The sequence below is a fragment of the Lynx canadensis genome, chromosome C1 (genome assembly GCF_007474595.2).
Source record: "Lynx canadensis isolate LIC74 chromosome C1, mLynCan4.pri.v2, whole genome shotgun sequence".
Lineage (NCBI taxonomy): Eukaryota > Metazoa > Chordata > Mammalia > Carnivora > Felidae > Lynx > Lynx canadensis.
Genome location: NC_044310.1, coordinates 35,911,349 through 35,933,531, shown reverse-complemented (window position 1 = coordinate 35,933,531; position 22,183 = coordinate 35,911,349). Strand labels below are relative to the sequence as shown.

The 22,183-nt window shown below is 41.9% G+C and overlaps 1 pseudogene; it reads left to right on the top strand.

The window, feature by feature from the left end:
- Positions 1-13,618: 13,618 nt before the first annotated feature.
- Positions 13,619-15,516, top strand: LOC115519708 (annotated as a pseudogene).
- Positions 15,517-22,183: the final 6,667 nt, after the last annotated feature.

The following is a 22,183-nucleotide window of genomic DNA, read 5'->3' as shown; positions in this document are numbered from 1 at the left end:
TTGAACTTCTTCACATGGCAGCAGTGATAGGAGTCCCAAGAGCAGGAAAAAACAGCAAGCCTCAATGTGAAAGCATTTTTCAGGTCTTTCTTACTGTCATGTTGGCAATTGTGTCATTGCCAAAGCAAGTCAGTGTGGGAAGGGACTAAAGTTATATAGCAAGAGGGAGTAAATTCAGAGAGGGGAAGAATTTGTGACTATCTTTGAAATCCTACTCCAGGAAGATCAGTCCAACTGCCACAGTCAAGTCTAGCTAGAATCAAATTAGTCAATTAGCTTCATTGCTTCCTGGGACCATATTATGGACTGAATGTTTATACCCCCCCCCCCCCACACACACACACAAATTCATATGTGGAAGCTCTAACCCTTCAGTTCAGTTATATTTGGAGACAGGGCCTCTAAGGAAGTAATTAAGGTTAAATGAAGTCATAAGGGTGTGGCCCTGATCCAATTGGATAATTATCCTCATGAGAAGAGACACCAGAGAGTGCTTGCTCTCCCTCACCCCAGGCATGCACGCACCACGGAAGGCCATGTAACTATATAAGGAGAAAGCAGCCATCTACAAGCGAAAAAGAGAGCTCTCACCAGAAACTGAATCGGCAGGAACTCTGATCTTGGACTTCTAGCCTCTAGAACTGTAAGAAAATAAATTTATGTTGATTAAGATACCCAGTCTATGGCATATTGTTATGGCAACCCAAGCTGACCACATAACAAGGTCCTCCTAATCCAACAAATGTTTTTTTGAGGGAGGACAACTCCATTCCATTAGTGCCAAACTTAGCCAAAGATACCCAGATCAGAGTTCCCACAAGGACTTGTGGGAACTTATAAGCTTCCACAGGAAGCTCAGGTCCCATACATAGCATCATCAAGCGCCAAAAAAATAAGCAGTCCCAGGACAAATTTCCCCAGGAGCCCACATTCTAGGGACCAGCAGTTTTTCTTCTCAAATACTCAAAATGCTCCCTTTCCCTAGGGAAGGATTGCTTGCTAATCCTCCTAAGGGAGGATATTCTCAGTGTTTCTAGTGGACTGGAGAATCTACACATATCCTCTTGGAGAAGGCTGCTTTCAGTGATACTAAAATGTTCTACTCTTCCATGAAAGACTCCCAGGTGATACAAAGGGGTCCATGTTACTTCTAAGAGTCAGCTTCAAAGATTCTTTATTATAATAATGGCAAAACCAGATCTTGTTCCCTATTATCCATTTTCCCCTTTTTCTATTATTGGATATATGGCCACCTAAAATAAAGACAAATTTCCTCAGCCTTCTTTGTGACTCATTCAGCCATCTGACTAAGCTCTGACCAATGAGATGTGAGCGTAAGAGATGGGTGCAACTTTTGAATTATGCTATTAAAGGGAAAACACATGTATTCCCATTCTTCTTTTTTCTCTTCTTTTATCCTGTTGCTTAGAAAGTGGTCAGGGTAAAATCTATCTTGGACCACAGGGAAGGGGTGAGAAGACATCCTAGGATGACAATGCAACAATGTAGAAAGTTCCAAGATGAACTCATGGAGCACAGCTGGCATCCTTGCCTTCTGTACTATTATGTGATAGACAAGTACACTTCTACCTTGTCTCAGTAAATTTGGATGTGTGTTATATGTAACCAAACTTCCACTGTTATCACTTAATATGGTGATTTCTACTATCTGTTGTTTTAGAAAAGCTGATGCATCACAAATGTAATCTTAGGCAGCATACCAGCTACAGATGTAAATTGAAGCCATATTAAATATATTAGGATACACTTGGCAATAAGAAAGACAGGAGTCTTATGGAAATGCAAGAATAAAAGTATAGCTGTCACCAGGGAATTTGGAACTGGAACCATTTTTCCAGGACCTTCAGTAGTAGTTTAGGGCATTTTATTCTATGCTTTGTCATTATCATGACTAAGTTTCCCTGTTGAGCACTGCTTTAATTCATGTGTCTTTTTGCTTTTCCTCCCAGAATCAATCAGTTTATTTATCCTATTATTTCTTTATATCATCACTTCTGCCTACCAATATTTTCTACTTAGCCAAAATTTTGTGTTGATCATGGCCTCTTCTCTACTAACTGACCTCTCTATGCAATTTTAAAATAATCACTTCCTGCTTCTAATGTCTGATCCATTCCCTACTTCCTAATTCATTTGCTTAAGGTTGGGAAACTAACTGGCCAAACTTTACCTGTCGAGTTACTTTATAGCTACTGCATAACCTATACATTATTAGTCAGGGGTACCTCCGTGGTCCAATCAGCAATGTCTACGAATTGGGAAGATGGTGTCTTGTGGTACAGAATATGACTGCCTAGGGCTAACCCTCAACAGAAGTATGGGAAGGATAATTTTCCATAAAGAGGAATGACAGACTTATCTGGAGTTATGAGTAACATGTCTTGGACAGACATACTGGAGGGGAATAGAAGTGGAGACCAAAAACCACATAGAAGTCTATTAGAAAAGAATAAACAAAAGTGATGAGAGTTTTATAGTAGTAGAGCTAGAGAGGAAGGGACTGAAGAAGAGTCTGAAGAAGTATTAAAGATGTAGAATCACAGGACTTGAGGAGTAGCCAGAAAGGGGAAAAAAGAAAATGGGATAAGTCAGGGATGATTTTCAAGATTCTACTTTAAATAATCAGGTGGATGGTGATGTCTTTCATTGTCCTAGAGAATACTGAAGGAAGAGCAAGTTTTATAATTTTGTTCACTCATTTATTTATACACTCAACAAGTATTTGCTTCATGTTGCATGGAAGGGAAACATCGAACAAATGCACTTACTGGATGTTATAAAGAAGTACAACTTTGGAACATGTTGATTTTGCAGCATCTATGAGATATACCAGATGGATAAATAGGTCTAAAGTTCAGGGAACACTCTCAGCCAGATATATGTGACAGAATAAAAATTACTGGGGCACCTGGGTCACTCATTCTGTTGGGCGTCCGACTTCAACTCAGATCATGATCTCACAGTTCGTGAGTTCAAGCCCCGCATCAGGCTCTGTGCTGACAGTTCAGAGCCTGAAGCCCGCTTCCGATTCTGTGTCTCTGTCTCTCTCTCTGCCCCTCCCCAGCTCATGCTCTGTTTCTCTCTCTCAAAAATAAACATTAAAAAATATTTAAAAAAACAAAAAGAATGAAAATAACCAGCAAGCAAATGCTCACAATCTTCACTCCCACCCCCAAGTCTTCCCCTGAGAGTTCTATGGATGCCAGATTGCTTCTTTGGACTTTGGGAATGCAGGATAAGGAGAATGAGAAATAATAATTTAAGGGATAAAAGAATTAGAATTTAGTTCAAGGGGCTAAGTTGATCTACTTAAGAAAGAGCTATAAGAAGGGAGGAAAGGGAAGAGGGTAGAAGACAGGAGGTAAGGAAGCAAAGAGAAGAAAAGAAAACTATGTGGGAGGCTGGGAGTATTTGTTTTGTGGTGAGGGAAGTGGGTAAGAGAGGAAGAGGAGCTGTAATGAGTATTGCTACAAATCCTCTTCTCAGTTCCCAAGCAATGCCTGTAAAGGACTTGCATCATTTTGAAGTTACTTTTGACTGCTGAACTATGTACTTCTCTAAATATGATTCCCTGCAGATACTGAGCCATGTAGCCCTCCCTCATTGATTGAAGGTCACATATAAATTTGAAGTTGTTGCAATATGTATGTGTATATATAAATATATAAATGTGTGTGTATATATATGAAAAGTTGGTTAAGGAAAGTGAGGAAGCCTGCAACTTCCAAAGCATCTTAAACTCACAGATGCTCCATCATTATAAACAAATGGCAGCTTGAGACTAAAATAAGCATTATAATTTCAGAGTATAAAATTAATGTTATAACCTGTGGCAACGTGAAATAATGATATAACTAAAGATGTTGGGAAATACGAGAGATTTAAAAAAAGAGGATTTCTGGGACTCCTGGGTGGCTCATTTGGTTAAGCCTCCAACTTTGGCTCAGGTCATAATCTTGCGGTCCGTGAATTTGAGCCCCATGTCAGGCTCTGTATGACAGCTTAGAGCCTGGAGGCTGCTTCAGATTCTGGGTCTCCCTCTCCCTCTGTTCTTCCTCCACTTTCACTGTCTTTCTCTCTCAAAAATAAATAAAGATTAAAAAAATGTTTTTAATAAAAATTAAAAAGATATGACCAAAAAATTAAATAAATAAATAAAATCTTAAAACAAAAGAAATTATATAACAAACATAAAAAGGTTGTCATCTTAAAACAAAACAAAACAAAACAAAAAACATTCTTGACTGCTCAGAGCAGAAAGAAATTTGGAGATCATCAGGAGCAGGTTATTCCAAGTGTGGTCCTCAGACATGAGCCAGTTGGCAAACTGTTATTGGTCTATAAAGTTATAAGTAAAGAAACTGACAGCAATTTCTCAAAAAAACATTTATAATATTTTGGCAGAGTAATATTATGTCTGTGAATCTAATTATAAGAAATTTTACATGTCTGTCTTATTTCATTTTCTTCCAGTTTTTTCCTTTTTTTTTTTTTTACTAAGGTATGATTGACATACCACATTATGTTAATTTCAGATGTACAAGGTAATGTTTTAATATTTGTATATATTTCAAAATGATCATCACAGTCTCCATTCATCTCCATACATAGTTACAAAATGTGTTTCCTTGTGATGAGAACTTTTAAGATCTACTCACTTATAGTCATATGCTATACATTATATCTCCTCAGATTTATCTTATAACTGGAAATGTATGCCTTTTTTTTATGGCTTATTTATTTTCAAGAGAGAGACAGGGAGCATGATCAGGGGAGGGGCAGAGAGAGAGGAAGACACAGAATCTGAAGCAGGTTCCAGGGTCTAAGCTGTCAGTGCAGAGCCTGATTCGGGGCTCAAACCCATGAACCACAAGATCATGACCTGAGCCAAAGTGGACACTTAATAAACTGAGGCACCCAGGCGCCCCAGGAAATTTATGTCTTTTGATTCACTGATTTTGCCCATCCCCTGCCTCTGGCAACTACCAATCTGTTCTATCTATGAGCTCAGTTTTTTGGCTGGCTTTCAGTTTGTTTTTAAAGGTTCCACATATCCATAAGATCACATGGTATTGGTCTCTCTTTGTTTTATTTTACTTAGCAGAATGCCCTCAAGGTCCATCCATGTTGTTGCAAATGGCAAGATTTCATTCTTTTTAAAGTACGACTGGGGATGCCTAGGTGGCTCAGTTGGTTAAACATCCAACTCTTGATTTCTGCCAAGGTCTTAATTTCACGGTTTGGGCTCCGTGCTGGGCATAGAGCTTGTTTAATATTCTCTCTTTCCCTCTCCCTCTGTCCCTCCTCCACTTGCGCTTGCAAGCTCTCACTCTCTCTCTCTCTTTCTGTCAAAAAATTAATTAATTTAATGTAATTAAATAAAGTACAGTTGAATAATATTCCATAATATATACGTACTGCATCTTCTTTATCCATTCATCTGTTGTTGGTGGATATTTAGGTTGTTTCCATGTCTTGGCTATTATAAATAACACTACAGTGAACATGGGGGTACCTATATCTTTTCATATTAGTGTTGCTATTTTCTTTAGATAAATACCTAGAAGTGGAATTACTGGATTATGTGGTAGTTCTATTTTTTTATTTTTTGAGGAACCTCCATACTGTTTTCCACAGTGGTTGTTTTTCAAGTTGTTTCATTGTATTTTGCAAAAATATCAGCCTATGCAATTAAAAAAATTATTTTAAGTCTCAGATAGTTGAGAAGCACTGACCTAGAGCAGCAGCAACATTACCTGGAAATTTACTACAAGTGCAGATTTATTGGGATGCCTGGGTGGCTCAGTCAGTTGAGCATCCGACTCTTAATTTTGGCTCAGGTCATGATCTCATGGTTCGTGAGTTTGAGCCCCACATTGGGCTCTGCACTGACAGTGTGGAGCCTGCTTGGGATTCTCTCTCTCTCCCTCTCTCTGCCTCTCCCCTGCTCAAATCTTCTCTCTCAAAATGAATAAATAAACTAAAAAAAAAAATGCAAATTTGACTTTTTCTTGTTTTAGGTATTGTGCTGAGTAGGGCCCTCTGAGGAAATAACAATTGAGCTAATCTGATGGTTGAATACATGTTAGTCTGGTGAATATCTCCAGAGCTCATGCTCTTTGTATTTTACTATGTTACCTTTATTTGTTCCTTAATTCATTCATTCAGCAAATATTAAAAGAGTGCCTACTACATGCCAGGCCTTATTTCTGTTGAACAAGCTAAGATGAATATAATTCTTGGACCCACTGAATTTATAGTTTAAGGGGGACTTCAACTTAATAAGGGTTTAAGTCTATGTCTTGAATTTCTTTTAAGTTCTGCTTTCTTTTCTTCCATTAGTAATGTAGTACCAGACAGCTTTGACAGCTGTTGCGTTATATGATTTTTCAAGTTGGGTAGACTTCTCTACGCAACAGTAGGATCTTACTTACTCAATACAATTTCCTTAGGTAATCTCATACATCCCTATGACAAAATACTGTTTATTGTTGACTTTCAAATTAATAATTTCAGTTCAGATTTCTTTAGTATTGTTGTTTATTGTTATTTTCTTTTTTCAAAATTTTTTTTCAACGTTTATTTATTTTTGGGACAGAGAGAGACAGAGCATGAACGGGGGAGGGGCAGAGAGACAGGGAGACACAGAATCGGAAACAGGCTCCAGGCTCCGAGCCATCAGCCCAGAGCCCGACGAGGGGCTCGAACTCACGGACCGTGAGATCGTGACCTGGCTGAAGTCGGACGCTTAACCGACTGCGCCACCCAGGCGCCCCTATTGTTATTTTCAATAATTCCATTTTCTTTCATTTACTCAAGAATATCACTCCAGAAACGCTGCCCCTTCTCTCTTATATCATAATTTTCCCTCTCTGTTCTGGATCATTCTTTCAGTGTACTTAAAGTTTCTCTTGTCCCCACTTCTACCATCAGCTACTCCTAATGTGCAGCATAATTTCTAAGAATATTTGTCCATAAATCAAAACCACACTGAGATACCACCTCACGTCGGTCAGAGTGGCTAAAATGAACAAATCAGGAGACTATAGATCCTGGTGAGGATGTGGAGAAATGGGAACTCTCTTGCACTGTTGGTGGGAATGAAAACTAGTGCAGCTGCTCTGGAAAACAGCATGGAGATTCCTCAAAAATTTAAAAATAGAACTACCCTATGACCCAGCAATAGCAGGATACAGGAGTGCTGATGCATAGAGGCACATGTACCACAATGTTTACAGCAGCACTTTCAACAATAGCCAAATTATGGAAAGAGCCTAAATGTCCATCAACTGAAGAATGGATAAAGAAGATGTGGTTTATATATGCAATGGAATACTACTTGGCAATGAGAAAGAATGAAATCTGGCCATTTGCAGCAATGTGGATGGAACTGGAGGGTATTATGCTAAGTGAAATAAGTCAATCAGAAAAAGACACATACCATATGTTTTCACTCATATGTGGATCTTGAGAAACTTAACAGAAGACCATGGCGGGGATGTGGGCGGGGGGAAGAGGGAAAAAAAGTTACAGAGAGAGAGAGGTAAACCATAAGAGACTCTTAAATACTGAAAACAAACTGAGGGTTGATGGGGTGGGGGAGAGGGGAAAGTGGGTGATGGGCTTTGAGGAGGGCACTTGTCGGGATGAGCACTGGGTGTTGTATGAAAACCAATTTGACAATAAATTATATTTTTTAAAAAAGAATATTTGTCCATATATACTATATCTAATCCCACTCCTCCATCCTATTTTTAAAAGTTGTTTTATTATTAAATTTACAAACATGGGGCACCTGGGTGGCTCAGTTGATTAAGCACCCAACTCTTGATTTTGGCTCAGGTCATGATCTCACGGTTTGTGAGTTCCAGCCCCACATCGGACTCTGCGCTGGCAGTGCAGAGCCTGCTTGGGATTCTCCCTCCTCCCCCCCCCCCCCACCACACTCTTCCCTTCCCTGCTTATGCATGTGCTCTTTCTCTCTCAAAACAAATAAACTTTAAAAAAAAAAAAGCTTCCCCTACCACCACTCCACCAAAACTTCTCTGGTCAAGATTATCAGTACTTACCATGCTTTTAAACCCAAAGATCAGTTTTTATTTAATTTGGTTTCTCAGTTGCATTTTATAGATTTGCTCATGCCATACTTCTTTTGTTTTCACAGAAAATTATAAAACAAAGTACCATTACCACCCAGGTTGTATAATTATCAACATTTTGTCATTCTTGTTTATGCTCCTCTGGAGTATTTAAAGGAAATCCTAGACAGTATATAATTTCAATATATATCAGTACAGATAAGGACTTTTACAACATAACCATATTGCATTTTCACACCTAACAAAATTAATAATAATTTCTTAATATCATCTAATACACAATCTGTGTACAATTTCCCCCTTTTGTCAAAAAAAAATATCTTTTTGCAGTTGTTTTGAAAATTCTTTCCAAGCAACATCTACACAATGATGTGATTGATATATCTCTTAAGTCTCCTTTAATATAAAACAGTTTCCCCCTCCCCCCTTTTTATGCCATTTATTTGCTGAAGAAACCATGTTATTTGTCCTATAGAATTTCCCACATTCTACATTTAGCTGACTGGATCCTTGTGGTGTCATTTATATATTCCCCTATCCCTAGTGTTTCCCTGTAAATTTGTAATTATATCTGGAGGCTTGATGAGATTCAGTTTTATTTTTCTCGGCAAGAATACTTCATAAGTGGTGCTGTGTAATTCTCACTGCATCCTATGAGGAGACACACAATAAATTGTGCTCTTATTTGCAATGATGATAATAAGACTGACGAACTTGATCCATTCACTATAGGTTTTCCCATCAACTATTCACCTAATGGTTTAGGAGACAATGAGAATCATTAGGGAATATAAGTCTAATGTTTCATTTTATGGAAAAGCCAATATATGTGCCTGATTCTCTTTGTTCACCAATTTTCAGAGTAATGACTGCCCTGCTCTCGCCAAAGGAGACCAATGGGTATTGGAGGTTTATAGTGGTTATGGGCTCATAGTTTCAATCCATGTTAGTCATATTCTTAGTGTTCAAATTATCCCTCTTTTTTTGGATAGTGGGAGAGCATTTAGGTTGACTCCTGTATCTTTTCATTCTTTTGACAAACCCCAGTAGTCTTTGGTAGTCTTCTTGCTTTCTGGAAAAAAGGACATCCCATGATAATCTTGCACATTTCTTGCATCAAGTCTGGAATCAGTCAATTCCCTCCTTATTGTTATATTTTTTCACTTAACTAACACCTAAAAAATGACACTTATCTATCTAGTTGCTTAAGCCAAGAATCTGGAAGTCATCCTTGATGCCACTGACTTTCTTAACCCCTCCATGCAGTCAGTCACCAAATCCTCTTTGGTCTATCTATAGAGAAAAATCTAAAATTGCTCATTTATTATCTCTACTGCTATCTCTCTAGTCCAGGCCATTACCATCTTTCATTCGTACAACTGAAATAGCAAAAGAAATCTGAAATAGATTACCTCTTTCTTTTTTTTTTTTCAATATATGAAATTTATTGTCAAATTGGTTTCCATACAACACCCAGTGCTCATCCCAAAAGGTGCCCTCCTCAATACCCATCACCCACCCTCCCCTCCCTCCCACCCCCCATCAACCCTCAGTTTGTTCTCAGTTTTTAACAGTCTCTTATGCTTTGGCTCTCTCCCACTCTAACCTCTTTTTTTTTTTTCCTTCCCCTCCCCCATGGGATTCTGTTAAGTTTCTCAAGATCCACATAAGAGTGAAACCATATGGTATCTGTCTTTCTCTGTATGGCTTATTTCACTTAACATCACACTCTCCAGTTCCATCCACGTTGCTACAAAAGGCCATATTTCATTCTTTCTCATTGCCACGTAGTATTCCATTGTGTATATAAACCACAATTTCTTTATCCATTCATCAGTTGATGAACATTTAGGCTCTTTCCACAATTTGGCTATTGTTGAGAGTGCTGCTATAAACATTGGGGTACAAGTGCCCCTATGCATCAGTACTCCTGTATCCCTTGTAGATTACCTCTTTCTATTGCCCCTTCGAATCTGTTCTCCAACCAGCACTGGCTTTTTGAAAATGTAAGTCAAGAGGCTGTGTTTACTGCAGCACATTTTTTGTGGGTTGTTGTGTTTTTTTTTTTTTTTTTAGAGGAAGAGAGAGAGCACAAGTAGGGAGAGGGGCAGAGGGATAGAGAGAGAGAATCCCAAGCAGGCTCCACACCCAGCATGGAGAACAATGTGGGGCTTGATCCCATAACCCTGGGATCATGGCCTGAGCCAAAGTCGAGAACTGGATGCTCAACCAACTGAGCCACGCAGTCTCCCTATAGCATATGTTTTGACAATTTCTATTTCTAAAAACTTTATTGAATTTGGGCACCTGGGTGACTCAGTCAGTTAAGCATCCCACTCATGACATTGACTCAAGTTTCACGAGTTCATGACATCTCTCAGTCATGAGTTTCACAAGTTCAAGCCTCAGCTCAGGCTCTGTGCTGACAGCATGGAGCCTGCTTGGGATTCTCCCTCTCTCTCCCCCGCTCCTCTGCTCACACTCTCTGTCTCTCTCAAAATAAATAAATAAATTTTAAAAATAAATAAATAAATAAATAAATAAATAAAAATTCCGTTGAATTTGAACAATGAATAAATAAATTCCAGTTTGTGACAAATTCCTAGACCAAAGCTAACAGGGTCAATGGTCCTGATAACGTTCTAGCTATTTGTCTGGGTGATAAATTTGCTAGGGTTTATTTTATCATGCTTCAAACTTACATACATATTACATACATTATTTTGCATGTATCTGTGCAAGACACATTTATTGCTCACTAAATATCCATATGATCCCCTACATTTCCCACCATCCTTTGCAGTTAGGTGGGATCATGTGACAGAACTGACCAATGAGCTATGAAAGGAATAGAGATAAGTAAACTTCAATGTGTAAAAGAGAGAGTGTAAGTTTGTCATGTTCTCCCTTCCCTACAGGTGACTGCAGAGACTTATTGGAAAGGTGGAATTGTTAAGTTATCACATGGAGGACAGCTAACCTTTTGAGTCAGACTAGAATCATCAGAATGAGCAAGAAACAAACCTTTGTTTTTGTAAGCCATTAAGATTTTAGGGTTACTCTCTAGCCTAACCTTTCCTGACAAAACAATATCTAATAGTATATGATTTTCAAAAAACAAAAACATTTTTTACAGATAGGATCTTATTGATGGATAAACTGGAGCTGAGAAAGCCACAGCCCAGAACATGCACAGAAAAGTCTAAAATGGGAGTGGAGGGGTACCTGGGTGGTTCAGTCAGTTGAGCATCCGACTTCTGCTCAGGTCATGATCTCACAGCTTGTGAGTTCAAGCCCTGTGTCGGGCTCTGTGCTGACAGCTCAGAGCCTGGAGCCTGCTTCAGATTCTGTGTCTTCCTCTCTCTCTGCCCTCCCCTGCTTGTGTTCTGTCTCTCTCTCTCAAAAGTATATAAACATTAAAAAAAATTTTTTTAATGGAGGTGGAAATCAACTTGTGAGACAGAGAATTTCTAAATTGGATTGAGCTAGAGCAAAGAGCATTGAAAGGGAAGCAGAAATAAAGATATTAATTGAAGCACCAGGTGATTAAAATTAAAAAAAAAATTAAGATAGTAATTGAAACACTATCTATAGAACAGGTGCACTATTTAGCATCTTCTCTCTCTCCACAGGCATCCACTAGTTTCCCTGTTATTTCAAAATACATCCTGAGAATAAATGGAAGAATCTGCACAGGGGAGTTCATGGCCTAGACTCCTTATTTTGGTATTTGGGTGAGGGAAGTCTTGTTAGCTAACCTTCTCCCCATTTTAATTATATATCTTCCTCAGAAAATAAACTCTGGCATCAAACTTCTTATCATCTTTACTTTCATATATGTAATAATTCAGAAACTTGATCTTTCATGTAAATACTTGAAAATATATATATAATTGAATACAAGTGTGTATTCCAGAAAAAATTATAAAGGAGTCCAAAAAGAAAGAGACAGTTATGGGAAGAAACAGTTGACTAATATAAAAGTACAATGAAAATGGATATCAGGATTTACTTGTACAGTAGGTCTAAAATGAATTGTTCAAATTAGAATAAGAAGTCAAAAGTTAAAATGAAATTAATTCCATTTAAATTATACATGTTTATGAAGATGAAATCTTATTGATATAGTAAAGAAGGGGTGCCTGGGTGGCTCAGTCAGTTGAGCATCCAACTTTTGATCCCAGGTCGTGATCCCAAGATTGTGGGATCGAGCCCTGTGTCAGGATCTGTACTGAGCATGGAGGCTGCTTAAGATTCTCTCTTTATCTCCCCTCCCTCAGCCCCTCTCCCCTACTTGTACTTGCTTTCTCTCTCTGTCTAAAATAAAAAAATAATTAAAAATTTTAAAAATATATGGTAAAGAAAATAAAAGTTTCTTAACAAGAAAAAAAGAAGAGCTATTAGAATCTCCAGAAAAACAAAAAACCATAGTTGAAAGATGAAGCAAATTTAAAATGTGGCCTATATTTTAGCAATCATTGGCAAATAGGATAAGAAACTCCATTTAGCTCTGACACTTCTACTTTTGTCGTTAACGTTTTATAACTTCTAGGTTGGATTTTTAAAAGTCCTAATGGACTTGGGAACATCTTTGTAAACTTCAGCCATTATTAACTATACTAGTCTCAAATCCATTTCTTGGCCTTCCTCTACTTTGCTCTATTTTGCAGAGGATTGGCTCATATGAATTATATATCTAAAGTTCCCTAACCTGGTTACTTTTGGTCAGTGGGAAGGATGTTGAAGGGTCTCTGCTACAGGAAGCATCACCAAATTTTCCATGATTTCAGGTCTCACCAGCCTCCCTTCCTTCCACCTCAGCTCCTACAGGACAGTCTTTGCCTGTATGGTTTCAGTTCCCACCGAGTCATCCCAAGTTATGGGATCTATTAACACCACCTACTCTTCTCACTCTCCAGCCCTAGAGGTGGTAGAGGTTTCCTGCTGTTGCTAAGTCCTGAGTTGCTTCCCCATCCCTGTTTCACTAATACATTTTTAAGTAGCTCCCTAAAATACATTTTTAAGTAGCTCCCTAAAATAAATTCCTTCTATTTAACTGCTGGCATGGGCTCTGTTTCTCTGACTGAAACTTGACAGATAGAATTAATCTAAGTAGTATATATAAATCATGAGAATTAATGTTACTCAATCATCCATCAAAGGACAAGAAAGGTGAGCACCAAGACTAAAGAGTATCCAGAGCAGTGAGTTAGATAAGAGTTTTACCACACAGGTTTATATATAAATATAAAATATATACATATAAAATAAAATATTTTTTATATATGGAATTCCAGAGGGTATTTCCCCTAATATGAATCATTCTCCCTCAGTATCCAATCCTAAATTCTACAACTATCTATTGAATGTCTCTTCATGCTATATCCTGAGGGAGACACAAAAATAAACTAAACATGATACTTGTGCTCAAGGACCTCAGAGTTTTGTATAAAAAATAAAACATGTACAAGTGATCAGAAATAGACAACACCTGTTCTATGAGAATTCAAAGAAAGGATCAATTTCTGCTGAAGGTTCAAGAAGAACCTCAAGAAGGAAATGTTGTCAATTGTGCTCCCTCTCAGCAAAGTGGCTGGGCCTACGGTCTTCGTGTGCACATGACCCTACTGTCCTCATGGTGCAAGGAGTTCTGCTACCTGCTGCTGCTCTGCTTCTCTCAGAAGAGCAACCAGGGCAATCCCCCCACCCCAGGAAACTCCCCATGCAGCCCTCCCTCAACTCCATGAGCTCCATGAAACCCAGTCTATCACACAGTGATGGGTCATTCCCCTATGACTCTGTTCCTTGACAGCAGAACACCAACCAGTCTCCCATCTCCCTCTCTGTGGTCACTATAGTTTGGGGAGTAACCGACACATCCCAGAGCCAGCTCCTATGGCCAATACCAACAACCCCATAAATCCAGGCAGCAATCCCATAGCATCAGGCATGACCACCAATAACCCCAGCCTCAACTTCCCCCCATTTGTTGGGTGGCAGCAGCAGTTCTTGGGCAAGGCCAGGCCTGCTCAGCCCTACATCCAGCAGAGCATGTATAGCCAGCCCAACGACTCCAGCAGCAGGGGCTTCGGGACCAGCTACCCCCTGGGTCCTAATGCCCCTGCAGACATGGGTACACTTCCGCACACCTGGCCACCCACTGACTTCATGCACCTTGAGGCCAATCCCCATCAAATCATATCTACACATTAAAGATGACTCCCAGCCAGATGGTCATGCCCAACATCATGGAAATGATCACAGCCCTGGGCCCAGCAGGTCCCCCCTACCCACTCCTGCCTCTAACCGGGGCCGGAGAAGGGGGCGGGAGGGTGCCAATTCCAACAATCACAACAACCAAGGCAACAACTACCAGGGCCATGGCAACTTTGACTTCCCCCATGGAAACCCTGGCCAGATGTCTATGAACGACTTCATCTACAGGCCCCGCCATAGCTCTCCCACTCTCCAAACATGCCCAACAACGTGACCACCCTCAAGAAACCCCTCAGTCACCCTGTGCAAGAAGCTATGCCGCAAGCTGGCAGTTCTGACCAGCCCCATCTCTCCATATGACAAGGTTTGCACGTCCTGCACTCCAACAGCTAGTAAAGGCCTCCATTACATCACAGTAGGGCTCCTCCTCTTCCTTCCCAGTTTCCCCTGCAATTGCAACAGTCTGTTCCCAGCAACCATACACACAGCGGCCTGACTTTTAACCCCTCCTTGGCCTTGGAGGGTCAGGCTGGAGCACACGGAGCATCCGACATGAAGACATGCTGGAGCCATACTGGATCTCCTTCCAGAACTCACAAATTCTTTTTTTTTTTTTTAATGTTTATTTTTGACAGGGAGAAAGACAGAGCATGAGCAGGGGAGGGGCAGAGAGAAGGGAGACACAGAAGCTGAAGCAGGCTCCAGGCTCTGAGCTTTCAGCACAGAGCCTGATACAGAGCTTGAACCCACGAACAGCGAGATCATGACTTGAGCTGAAGTCAGACATTCAACCGACTGAGCCACCCAGGCACCCCCAGAACTCACAAATCCTGATAAGCTCCTCTCATATTTGGATCCCCCTGACATACCAAGTGCTAGTAACGATGATATCCTTTCTCTGAGAACAACTGAAGCCCACCCTTCCATTGCGGCCATCCCTCCCCACTCTGCCTCCTTCCCCAACTGTCCCACACACACTTTACCACTGGGAGCTCATGCCCCCAGACCACCCCTACTGTGGCCTTCTCGAAGCAGAGGGGTGGGAGAGTGCACTGTGAAGGTTGTGTGCGTCTGGGGCCCATGCCCAGAGCATGCTCTAAAGATGACCCTCACGGTGACAACAGGCCTGGTGAGAGTATATAAGCTGAGGAAGCCCTCCTGGTCCCTCTCTGCATGCTAATTCCAAAGGACCCTCCAGTGCCCCCCAAGGTTCTTCCATTTTCTAAACTGTAACCCTGCCTCCCTGCTTCCTGGCCCAGAGCCTCCTTCAAATGACTGAGCCTGAGGGAAGGCAGGCACTGAGCCTTGGAGGAGCAGTGACAGTTGGCGGCAGTTAAAACAGCCCACCCACCACCACCATTACCCACCACAGAAAAGCACAAACCTCTGGGAAAGAGAACTCCCTCAGGGCCAAGTTTGTAGGTTTGACCTCTGACCTCTAAGCCAAGATACCCTGTAAATACTCTCTCAGAAAGCAGAGAAAAAAAGGACAAGATTCTGTATTTGAGGGAGGGTGTGCCATTCCTCTGGTGGGAAAGGGGGTTAAGGCATCCTCAGAGCCAGGATAGTGAAGCTGGCCCCACGACTTCTGGACTCAGGCAGCGCTGGTATGGGGGGACAGAGAGAGAGCGTTCCCAGCCAAAATTATTGTGCCTCTAGTAGGGGGACAGAGGGATGCTGCCAGCTGGAGTCAGATAGGAACAGCAACTTATAACTTTGCTCCAAGCCACTCCTTGTTTATAAGTGACAATTTAGGGTTGCCTGGGTGGCTCAGTTGGTTAAGAGTCCAACTTTTGATTTCAGCTCAGGTCATGATCTGGGAATCAGGTTTGTGAATTCGAGCCCCTCATTGGATTCTGCTTGCGATTCTCCCTCTTTCTCTCTCTTTGTCTCTTTCTCAAAAATAAATAAATTAAACATTTAAAAAAAAATTACAATTTAGGGGCACCTGGGTGGTTCAGTCAGTTAAGCATAGACTCTTGATTTCAGCTCAGGTCATGATCTCACAGCTCAAGGGTTCAAGCCCTGTGTCAGGATCTGAGCTGACAGCACGGATCCTGCTTGGGATTCTCTCTCTCCTTCTCTCTGCCCCTCCCCTGCTTGCACACTCTGTCTCTCTCTCTCTCAAAATAAATAAAGAAATGACAATTTTATTAAGCTACAAAGTCATCTGAGAAAAGGGACAGTAGACTTGGATGGCAAGTAAACCATTTCTCTCCAAGCACCCTGTTTCCCTCTTCCTGCCTCCACTCACCTCTCCCAGACTGTTAATGGAACACTTACTTCCCTCTGTCCTAGTTCTGCTTTGACCACCCTGATAGTCGGTTGGGCCCGTGGAGAAGCAGGGGAGACTCCGGCACCTGTGTAGGCTTGGCAGCAGGCATCTCTCTGGCCTGGCTGTCCCATCTGTCCCTTTGCTCAAGACTTCCCCAGCTGCACCCCGGTCTGTCACCAAATGTGCCAGGATGTGCCTGCCAACATCACGTGGTATTTTTGTATTGCACTTGGCTGCCGACCTCTCCTTCCCTCTGTGTCCCCCTGCCCTGCAAAGCTGCCCACACTCCTGCCCACTGGAGCAGAAGAAGCCTCTGGTTTTCCTTCCACTGCTTCGCTCCATCAGGCTTACTGCTCTCTCAGTCTCCCAGCCTGTGGAGTGCCCCTTTTGTTTTGGGATCATCTGTGTCCTGCTAAGCCACATGGTCTGTGATGCTGCAGGGCAATCAGGTCATTTGGGTCACATCTCTGAATTCATTGCACCCCTCCCTGCTGCTGTCTGGGGTCTCCTGCTTCCCATCCACTGTCTGTGATCTCAATCTCTGTCTACCCCTGTGGTGGCTGGTCCCCAGAACTCCTCTGGACTTGACCAGAATGGTGGCCTCAGCTGTTGATTTCTAATCACTGTATCAGATAGCTGGCACAACGTTTTCTGTAGGAAAGCTGCCAATGTCTCCGCCCCCTTTTCCTTTGTTGAGGTTTTTTTCAAACAGCATGGTATTCAGTATTCAAAGCAATTATTTTAAAAATTGCTTTTGTAAATATCTTTGTGAATATTTTACTATTGTCTTTGGTAATATTCAACATTTTCATGACCTGGTTATATAGCCTTTGCTGGTGTTTTTAAAATACCTTGACTCAACAACAGGACTGAGTCCTTTTAAAAAACAAACAAAGGGGCGCCTGGGTGGCGCAGTCGGTTAAGCGTCCGACTTCAGCCAGGTCACGATCTCGCGGTCTGTGAGTTCGAGCCCCGCGTCGGGCTCTGGGCTGATGGCTCAGAGCCTGGAGCCTGTTTCCGATTCTGTGTCTCCCTCTCTCTCTGCCCCTCCCCCGTTCATGCTCTGTCTCTCTCTGTCCCAAAAATAAATAAACGTTGAAAAAAAATTTTTAAAAACAAACAAAAAAATAAATAAAAAATAATTAAAAAAAAACAACAACAAAAAAAACAGCAAACAAAAACAAAAAAGCAACCAGGGCTGTTTGTACAGATGAAGGGACAAAGTACATGGGTGACTGTACCATGAGTTAGATCAGGCTGCCCCCTGTTTAGAACCATCTCTAAAGATGCCAGGTAGCATGTGGGCATCCTTGCCCAGTGACTGATAGCCCTGATAGGTGGCCACACTCTGTGTTAGGCCATCTGGGAATGTTCTGCCCCAGACAAACTTACAAGTGCCTCCCTTAGAAGTTCCTGCTTATATGGGCACCTGGGTGGCTCAGTCGGTTAAGCATCTGACTTAGAGCCTGGAGCCCACTTTAGATTCTGTGTCTATCTCAAAAATAAACAAACATTAAAAAGAAGAAGAAGAAGAAGAAGAAGAAGAAGAAGAAGAAGAAGAAGAAGAAAAGAGAAAAGAAGAAGAAGGAGAAGGACAAGGACAAGGACAAGGAGAAGAAGAACAAGGAGAAGAAGAACAAGGAGAAGAAGAACAAGGAGAAGAAGAACAAGGAGAAGAAGAACAAGGAGAAGAAGAACAAGGAGAAGAAGAACAAGGAGAAGAAGAACAAGGAGAAGAAGAACAAGGAGAAGAAGAACAAGGAGAAGAAGAACAAGGAGAAGAAGAACAAGGAGAAGAAGAAGTAGTAGTAGTAGTAGTAGTTCCTGCTTGCTGCTGTGCTACTTTTTCCCAGAAAGGCCTGGGATCCATTCTCATTCTTATCAGGTGTCCCCATTCTGCTCACCAACCTACCCACAGCTTTCTAGTACAGAGGGTCGATCTGCTCCCCACAGCCCAGGCTCTGGGCACCTCCCATAACCATCTGTGAGGAAGCCAGGGCTCAGCACCTGAGGCAGGTTTCCTGCAAACCTCCAGCAGCAAGCTGGGCAAAAAGCTTTCCAGAACCGTGATACCTGAAGCCCGTGCTCTGGGGACATACTATTCCAGAAGGATTTTGGAACCAGGCCAGGTGGTGAGGGAGGCAGAAATGTGTCTAAGGCTGGAGCAAGCCCTGGATGGTGACAGATTCAGGTTACAACAGCCTCCCCAAGCAAGGAGATGCTGCATCCTTTTGGATGACTACTTGGAGCCATAAGTAACCTCAACAGAAACGAGGTCTCAGCAAGCCACTTCTCTATGACAAGGATCCACCCAGGCCATAGACATATTTCTGCTGCCACTCCACAAAATGGACAAGGCGCCAGCTGGCAGGTGGGAAGGCCCGAATACAGGCACTCACCCCCTCTTCTTGGTTCGAAGCTTTACACATGTATCATGTTCCCTGTAGCCATTTTATTTTTTTTTTATTTTTATTTTTTTTAATTTTTTTTTTCAACGTTTATTTATTTTTGGGACAGAGAGAGACAGAGCATGAACGGGGGAGGGGCAGAGAGAGAGGGAGACACAGAATCGGAAGCAGGCTCCAGGCTCTGAGCCATCAGCCCAGAGCCCGACGCGGGGCTCGAACTCACGGACCGCGAGATCGTGACCTGGCTGAAGTTGGACGCTTAACCGACTGCGCCACCCAGGCGCCCCTGTAGCCATTTTATTTTTAAAGAAATTTCTAATACTTTCTCCCTAATGGAAGCTTTAACCCCCCATCCCCACCAGAGCTCCCTTGATCTGACCATCTAGACAGGATGATGTCAGCAGTAGACTCAAGGTATGTGTGTACATATGTAAATGAGAAAGAGAGACATGTAACAGATGCATTAATTTCCCTTGGAATGTGTATTGTTTTTATTTTACAGAACAAAACAAAAGGCTTAGAACTCCATCTTAACGTAGAAAAACTAGATCCTATTTGTTAGCGTTTGTGAGGTCTCTCTCCACATTTGTCTCAGGTAATATACTCTGACTCTGTGTGGAAGAAATGTTTGTTCTTTTTTGTTTTTATTTTATCTACATGCACTATTTAGATTCAGTGTACTAGTCACCTATGTGCTATGGAAATAATGAAAAGAAACTGGAATTTCAGAAGAAAATTATAACCAAATTCATACTTTGTATAATTTTTAATATCATGATTGCAGGTGATTCACACCTACACACATAAACACACCCACAGTGCAGCCTGAAGTAACTACCACAGAAACTGTCACTGTCTTTTTACATCTATGTACAATGCAATCATTTCAAACTTTAAACTGCTCAGAAATTAATTTTTTTAATTTAAAATTTTTAAAATTTTTATTTATTTATTTTGAGAGAGAGGAGATTGAGACAGAAAGAGCACGTGCAAGTGGGGGAGGGGCAGAGAGAGATTCTCAAGTGCACTTATAGTGCACAGCCAATGCAGGGCTCAAACTCATGAACTGTGAGACCATGACTTGAGCTGAACCAAGAGCTGATCACTTAACTGACTGAGCCACCCCAGAAACCTAATTTCTAGTCTTGCAAAGCAGTATGTAGTTAGATGATGTGACAACCTCTAATATTTATCTAGTAAATATGTATCCAGATGAAACCTGTAAAAAAAAAAAAAAAGGAAATGTCATTTGAACAGAACCTTAAACTATTTTGATATTGAGAGATTGTGGATGGAACAGGATGAACAAAGGAGTGGACTTGGGAAAATGTAGGTGGCTTATACTGAATGGTAAGTATTTTAGTTTGACTAGTGAAGTATGTGAATAGAAGTAGTCAGCAATAGGGGCGCCTGGGTGGCTCAGTTGGTTAAGCATCTGACTTTAGCTCAGGTCATGATCTCATAGTTCATGAGTTCAAGCCTGACATCGGGCTCTGTGCTGATAGCTCAGAACCTGGACCCTGCTTTGGATTCTGTGTCTCCCTTTCTTTCTCCCCCTCCCCTGCTCACACTCTTGTCTCTCTCTCAAAAATAAATAAATATTTAAAAAAAAAAAGGGGGGCACCTGGGTGGCTCAGTCGGTTGGGCGTCTGACTTCGGCTTGGGTCATGATCTCGCGGTTTATGAGTTCGAGCCCCATGTCGGGCTCTGTGCTGACAGCTCAGAGCCTGGAGCCTGCTTCGGATTCTGCGTCTTCCCCTCTCTCTGCCCCTCCCCTGCTCATGCTCTGTGTCTCTCTGTCTCTCAATAATAAATAAATGTTAAAAAAAATTAAAAAGAAAAAAAAGTAGTGAGCAATATACATGGAAAAGTAGTAAATACCCGAATCTTGGAAAATCTTTGAGTACCAAGTTTCAGAATATAGAAGCTTCAGGCACTGGGCCATGGGTTAGCAAACTATAAGCCATTGGCAAAATCTGGCTTGCTGCCTATTTTTGTTAGAACCATGTTATAGGTCAAAATTTGCAATCTATTTGATGATAGAAAACACTAATCTTGAACCCCAATTAAATGAAATGTTAGCTCCTCTCAAAAAGAATCCCATCCTCGTCATGAGTAGAACTGTATTACAAACAAAAACAAAAACACATAAAAAACCACAAAAAAACCCAAATAACAACAAACCAAAGGGAGGAGAGGGGGAAAGGAGGAGGGAGGAAGGAGGGAGGGAGGACGGCGGGAGGGCGTGAGGGCGGAAGTGTGAGGAGGGTAGGGATGGAAGGAAGGAATGGAGGAGGGAGGGGAGGGAGGGAGGAAGGGAGGGCGGGAGGGGAGGGAGGGATGAGTAAGTGGAGGGAGGGAGGACTGAATGGGCGGAGGGGGGACGGCAGGTTCGGGAGGGAAGGAAGGAGGGGATGGACGGAACGGAAGGACGGGGGAGGGAGGACGGAGCGTGCGGGTGAGGGAGGAAGGAAGTACGACGGGGAGGGGGGGGAGGAGGGAGGCAGGAGGAGGGAGGAGGAGGAGGAGAGGAGGGAGGGGGAAGGGAAGGGGAGGGAGGGAGAAAGGAGGAAGGGGAGGGAGGGAGGGAGAAGGAAGGAAGGGAGGGAGGAGGGCGAAGGAAGGAAGGGGAGGGAGGGAGAAGGAGAGGGAGGAGGGAGGAAAGGAAGGAAGGGGAGGAGGGAGGAGAAGGAAGGAAGGTGAGGGAGGATAAGGCAGGAAGGGATTCGGAATGAAGGAGGGAGGGGAGGGTACTGAGGAGTTCTTTTCGCTGCTTCTTACCCTTTTCTTTTTCTTTCTTCCTTCCTTCCTTTTCTTTTTCTTTCTTTCTTTCTTTCTTTCTTTCTTCTTCCTTTTCTTGCTTTCTTCCTTCCTTTTCTTGCTTTCTTGCTTTCTTCCTTCCTTTTCTTGCTTTCTTCCTTCCTTTTCTTGCTTGCTTTCTTGCTTTCTTCCTTCCTTTTCTTGCTTGCTTTCTTCCTTCCTTTTCTTGCTTGCTTTTCTTGCTTTTGTTTTAGAGAGACAGAGAGAGTTCAAGTAGGGGAGGGGCAGATGTAGAGAGAGAATCCTAAGCAGGCTCCACACTCATCACAGAACCCAACACGGGACTCCATCCTGCAATCCCAGGATCATGACCTGATCCAAAATCAAGAGTCAGATTCTCAACC